At 35.2% G+C, this 6,719-nt stretch overlaps 1 long non-coding RNA gene across 1 annotated transcript; it reads left to right on the top strand.

Moving 5' to 3' along the window:
- Nucleotides 1–1,713: 1,713 nt before the first annotated feature.
- LOC138354876 (uncharacterized) lies at nt 1,714–6,086 on the top strand. The gene is made up of 3 exons (XR_011223691.1): nt 1,714–1,868; nt 2,560–2,666; nt 5,362–6,086. It is a non-coding gene; the product is annotated as an uncharacterized lncRNA (long non-coding RNA).
- The last annotated feature ends 633 nt before the right edge of the window (nt 6,087–6,719 follow it).

Genomic DNA, 6,719 nt, shown 5'->3' with positions numbered 1-6,719 from the left:
TACTTCTTAGCATTCTCTCAAAGATTTTTATGATGTGCGATGTTAGTGCTATCGGTCTGTAGTTTTTTGCCTCTGCCTTATTTCCTCCTTTATGGGGCGGTGCTATCTCTGCTGTTTTTAGTATGTCAGGGACAATGCCAGTATCTTGGCTTTGTCTCCAAAGAATGTGAAGGGCCTGCGATAACGTTTTTTACAGTTCTTGATGAATATAGAGTTCCAAGAGTCAGGGCCTGGTGCAGAGTGCATAGGCATACTGTCTATGGCTTCTTCAAAATCCAGTGGGGATAGGATCACATCTGATTTATGATTTGATGTTGGTATCATATCCATGAAAAATTCATTTGGGTTATCAATCAGATGGATGGAGAGCTACACTCGTGGTGTCCCATTTTCCCAGCACTCTTTGTCATATAATGCTTTGAAACTTTTGACGGATTTGGCCTCCACCACCTTCTCACCTAACATGTTCCAACCGTTTACCATTCTGTTTGCAAAAGTGAATTGTCTTACATTTCTTCGGCATCTTTGTTTAGTTCGTTTAAATCTATAACCTCTTGTTCTTGAAATTCCAGGTCTCGGGAAATCTTCCCTATCAAGTTTATCAATTCCTGTTACTGTTTTGTACGTAGTGATCATATCTCCTCTTTTCCTTCTGTCTTCTAGTTTGGAATATTTAATGCCTCTAATGTCTCCTCATAAATCCTGCCCTTCAGTTTTGGTATGAATGTTTGTGTGCCTTCATCGTATATTTTGCAAAATATGGAATACATCTCATTTACTTTACTTTAAGAATATGGTTCGATCAATTAAAAACCCTCTTGTTCAAATTGCAAAGAGACTGAAAGAGATGCAGCATGCTCAATGGATTATATATTAGTGATTATTATTAGGATTATATATTAGTGAATCATATTAGTGATTCAATTATTATGGTCATAAAACAATAAACAAATAGTTTTGGTGTTATTACACTCTATTCACAGGTTATATATAAGTATCTGCATGTTTTGTTCACCATTACAAACCACTAAGTTGGTTTGATTTTTGTTGAGATTGTTATTTATGATAAGATTCCTTACGTTATCTGAGAATGAAGCTATGTCGGTATTGGGAAATCTATAGATGGCACTTATAGTCAAGGAGGATTTAAGGGATTTACTGGAGAACTTGGCAAAGGTATATTCACAATAGTCGTCTCTATTACTAATGAGACTATTGCAGATGAAGGTATCTTTGTAAGATATTGCTATGCCACCTCCTTTTTTTATTAGGCCTGCAGTTGTGAATGGCTTTATTATCAGCCAAGTTGTAGCATACAACATAGCATATATATGTATATGGCATACATACATACATATATATATATATATATATATATATATATATATATATATATATATATATATATATATATATATATATATATAATATGTTACAACATAACAGGCCAATTACACTGGATTAATCTTTGTGTTTAGATAGGAGATGCCTCGTATGGGCCAATAAGCCTTCTGCAGCCCCTATGTTTATCCCTTATGTATCCCCCCATGTTTTCACCTTCATTGTATTATCACCTGACCTAATGCGGGTATAAAATCAACTAATATATATATATATATATATATATATATATATATATATATATATATATATATATATATATATTCAAAATTCGTCAGTGTACTACATTTTTGTTGTTGCTTTTAGGTGATGCTTTTTAACCAGTGTATGTGGGTCTGATTGCGCAACCACAGTTCGAAGAATAATGAAGATATGAACAAATGGCCTGTGGTCACTATACAGTCTGGAAGGGCAAAAGAAGAAATTGGCATTTCTACAAAAACAAGAACTATATAATGTTATTTTAAGTAAGTAACCAAAAAATTAAATAATTTTTTTAAAGTTTAAAATTCACTTAAAAATGTAAATTTTAAGTTAAAAAATTTTAACCAAAAAACTTGATATTTTTCATATTTGGAACCATTCCATAATCCCAAGCATAAATGATTATATTTCTATCACTTGCTCTTAAGATTGTTTCATTTAATAGAGGTTGGGCATAATTGTTCTCTGCTGCTAATAGAACTGACTGACTTAGCTATAGGAAAATGTAAAATTAATTGGTTTATCCATTACAGTATTTTGCAGTTTATTTCATGATCCTGTGCTTAATACTTGCATAAATAGTAGATTACAAAATGCATTTTTATATCATTAGTATTGAATAATAATAATGCAAATAATTGACTTATAAATGATGTACAATTAATTGGTAGGTGATATTATATTATTAATATTTTTTCATTCTTGCAAAGCCTTAACAAAGTCATTAACATGTTAATATAAACTTGATCACCTTCCACTTATTTTCTCATGTGCTACCTACATGTACAAAACCTTATTCCTAAATGCATATTTTGTTCTGAAACTTGTCCTTTATATGTTGTGTATCACCATCTCTGGAGAGTTTTATCTGATTGATGTATAAATTACTTTTAATTTTACAGAATATTATTGTTATACTGAATTTATTATTATATAAATAACTTAATTTTACAGAATCATCTATCGACGCACATCCACAAGTTGAGGAGGAGGATGTGACCTTCCAGATTTCTGAAGTACTGAAACAGGCACCAAACAGGCCTGGTGGATCTAGGTACAAGGTAAAATAATTTAATTTTTTTTTTTTTTTTTTACTAATTGTCCGATATATATATATATATATATATATATATATATATATATATATATATATATATATATATATATATATATATATATATATATATATATATATATATAAATATATATATATATATATATATATATATATATATATATATATATATAAATATATATATATATATATATATATATATATATAAATATATATATATATATATAAATATATATATAATGTGTCGTACCTAGTAGCCAGAACGCACATCTCAGCCTACTATGCAAGGCCCGATTTGCCTAATAAGCCAAGTTTTCTTGAATTAATGTTTTTCGACTACCTAACCTAACATTTTCAGCTACCTAACCTAACCTATAAAGATAGGTTAGGTTCGGTCATATATCTCTATTAATTTTAACTCCAATAAAAAAGAATTGACCTCATACATAATGAAATGGATAGCTTTATCATTTCATAAGAAAAAAAATAGAGAAAATATATTAATTCATGAAAACTTGGCTTATTAGGCAAATCGGGCCTTGCATAGTAGGCTGAAAAGTGCGTTCTGGCGACTAGGTACGACATATATATATATATATATATATATATATATATATATATATATATATATAATATGTATGTGTGTGTGTGTGTGTAATTACCTAAGTGTAGTTAAAGGATGAGACCGTCTTCCCAGCACTCTTTGTCATATAACGCTTTGAAACTACTGACAGTCTTGGCCTCCACCACCTTCTCACCTAACTTGTTCCAACCGTCTACCACTCTATTTGCGAAAGTGAATTTTCTTATATTTCTTTAGCATCTGTGTTAAGCTAGTTTCAATCTATGACCTCCTGTTCTTGAAGTTCCAGGTCTCAGGAAATCTTCCCTGTCGATTTTATCAATTCCTGTTACTATTTTGTATGTAGTGATCATATCACCTCTTCTGTCTTTTAGTTTTGGCATATTTAATGCCTCTAACGTCTCCTCGTAGCTCTTGCCCTTCAGTTCTGGGAGCCACTTAGTAGCATGTCTTTGCACCTTTTCCAGTTTGTTGATGTGCTTCTTAAGATATGGGCCAACTTCTGTTGTTGGGCACCACACAACAGCTGCATATTCTAGCTTTGGCGTAACAAAAGTCATGAACAATTTCTTTAGTATATCACCATCCATGTATTTAAACGCAATTCTAAAGTTAGAAAGCGTAGCATAGGCTCCTCGCACAATATTCTTTATGTGGTCCTCAGGTGATAGTTTTCTATCTAGAACCACCCCTAGATCTCTTTCTTTATCAGAATTCTTTAAAGATTTCTCACATAATGTATAGGTTGTGTGGGGTCTATGTTCTCCTGTTCCACATTCCATAACATGGCATTTATTAACATTAAATTCCATTTGCCAAGTGGTGCTCCATATACTTATTTTATCCAGGTTTTCTTGAAGGGCATGACAATCATCTAAATTTCTTATCCTTCCTATTATCTTAGCATCATCAGCAAACATGTTCATGTAATTCTGTATACCAACTGGTAGATCATTTATGTAGACAATAAACATCACTGGTGCAAGAACTGAACCCTGTGGTACTCCACTTGTGACATTTCTCCAGTCCGATACATTGCCTCTGATTACTGCCCTCATTTTTCTATGTCAGAAAATTTTTCATCCATATTAGAAGCTTACCTGTCACCCCTCCAATATTTTCCAGTTTCCAGAACAACCTCTCTATGTGGAACTGTCGAATGCCTTTTTTAGGTCCAAATAGATGCAGTCAACCCAACCATCTCTTTCCTGTAATATATCTGTTGCTCGATCATAGAAACTGAGTAAATTCGATACACAGGATCTTCCAAATCGAAAACCATACTGTCTGTCTGAAATTATATCATTTCTCTCCAGGTGTTCTACCCATTTAGTTTTAATTATTTTTTCCAATATTCCAATTCCAATTTTTTCCAATAATGTGTGTGTGTGTATGTATATTTGTGTTGTTGAATATGACCGAAAGTCAGTCTTTCTGCCCCTCTCCTTACTGCTATTGTTGTTTCTCGCATCTGTGTATTGCTTGTATGTTTGGGCAATTTTTCCCCTTTCCTAGTTCTGCATCTCTGCTTTAGTATAAATTTTGTTGTGCCATTATCATATATTTCACAAAACTTGACATACATCTCATTTACTTCATGTCCTAACAGCAAGTGTTTGTCAAATTCCTTAAGGAAATATCTGAGTTCCCCATAATGACCTCTCCACAAGTCAGGTTTTTCAACTGCTTCAAGCTCATTTTCTTCCAGATTATAATGCATTGCATACTTTATTCCAAAAAAGACATGGTCACTTTTACCCAAGTGACCATGTCACTTGGGTAAAAGGAGGGAGGTACCAAAGGAGGGAGGTACTGAATGATAAATATATCTTTCTCTTTCCTGGTAAATATAATATCCAGCATGGAGGGAACATCCCCTTCCCTCATCCTCGTAGCTTGTTTAACATGTAGAAACATGAATGTTTACAGGGTGAGGTTTACGAAATTATATATATATATATATATAATTGGTCTCTGGTCTATATATATTATATATATATATATATATATATATATATATATATATATATATAAGTTTGTGTGTGTGTAATTTATATAAATAAATAATTAAATATTAATTTTGTTAATATCTTTTCAGGGAAAACTTGCAAGTACAATTCGTATACAAGAGGGGCAACAAGAGCCAGAGGATGTCTACTAAGAAAATATATAAGTCTTTATCCTCACACTCTTGATATATGGTCTTCTCTGGTCTCTTTATTTTCTCTCCTCACAAATGTCCCTTTTTTTATTTCTTTTACGTTTCTCTCCTGTTTTTCTTGTCTTTTAATCTCTCCTTTCCTCCTCTCTTCTAACACCTCTCGTTTCCTGTCTCTTCTAGCTTCTCTCTTCCTTTACTTTTTATATTTGTGGTATTCATTTATGTCATTTTTATCTTGTATATTTTTCTTGTATCTTTTTCTTATCTTGTGTTTCTCTTCCCCTTCTCTTCAATGATTTCTCATTTCTCTCCTCTCTCTGTTGTTTCTGTTCTGTCTTCTCTCTCCTTGCCTTAATTTTGTTCTGTCTCCTCTTTTGTTGTGTGTGTGTCTTTCTGTCTCTGTCTGTCTCTCTCTCTCTCTCTGGCTCTCTTGCTCTCTCTCTCTCTCTCTGGCTCTCTCTCTCTCTCTCGCTCTGGCTCTCTCTCTCTCTCTCTGGCTCTCTCTCTCTCTCTCTCTCTCTCTCTCTCTCTCTCTCTCTCTCTCTCTCTCTCTCTCTCTCTCTCTCTCTCTCTCTCTCTCTGGCTCTCTCTCTCTCTCTCTCTCTCTCTCTGGCTCTCTCTCTCTCTCTCTCTGGCTCTCTCTCTCTCTCTCTCTGGCTCTCTCTGGCTCTCTCTCTCTGGCTCTCTCTCTCTCTCTCTCTGGCTCTCTCTCTCTCTCTCTCTGGCTCTCTCTCTCTCTCTCTGGCTCTCTCTCTCTCTCTCTCTCTGGCTCTCTCTCTCTCTCTGGCTCTCTCTCTCTCTCTCTCTGGCTCTCTCTCTCTCTCTCTCTCTCTCTCTCTCTCTCTCTCTCTCTCTCTCTCTGGCTCTCTCTCTCTCTCTCTGGCTCTCTCTCTGGCTCTCTCTGGCTCTCTCTCTGGCTCTCTCTCTCTCTCTCTGGCTCTCTCTCTCTCTCTCTGGCTCTCTCTCTCTCTGGCTCTCTACTCTCTCTCTCTGGCTCTCTCTCTCTCTCTCTGGCTCTCTCTCTCTCTCTCTGGCTCTCTCTCTCTCTCTCTGGCTCTCTCTCTCTCTCTCTGGCTCTCTCTCTGGCTCTCTGGCTCTCTCTCTGGCTCTCTGGCTCTCTCTCTGGCTCTCTGGCTCTCTCTCTGGCTCTGTCTCTCTCTCTCTGGCTCTGTCTCTCTCTCTCTGGCTCTTTCGCTCTCTCTGGCTCTCGCTCTCTCTGGCTCTCGCTCTCTCTCTCTCTGGCTCTCTCTCTCTCTGGCTCTCTCTCTCTCTCTCTCTCTGGCTCTCTCTCTCTC

This window comes from Procambarus clarkii, chromosome 65, assembly GCF_040958095.1.
Source record: "Procambarus clarkii isolate CNS0578487 chromosome 65, FALCON_Pclarkii_2.0, whole genome shotgun sequence".
Classification (NCBI taxonomy): domain Eukaryota; kingdom Metazoa; phylum Arthropoda; class Malacostraca; order Decapoda; family Cambaridae; genus Procambarus; species Procambarus clarkii.
This window is presented reverse-complemented; position numbering and strand designations above follow the sequence as displayed.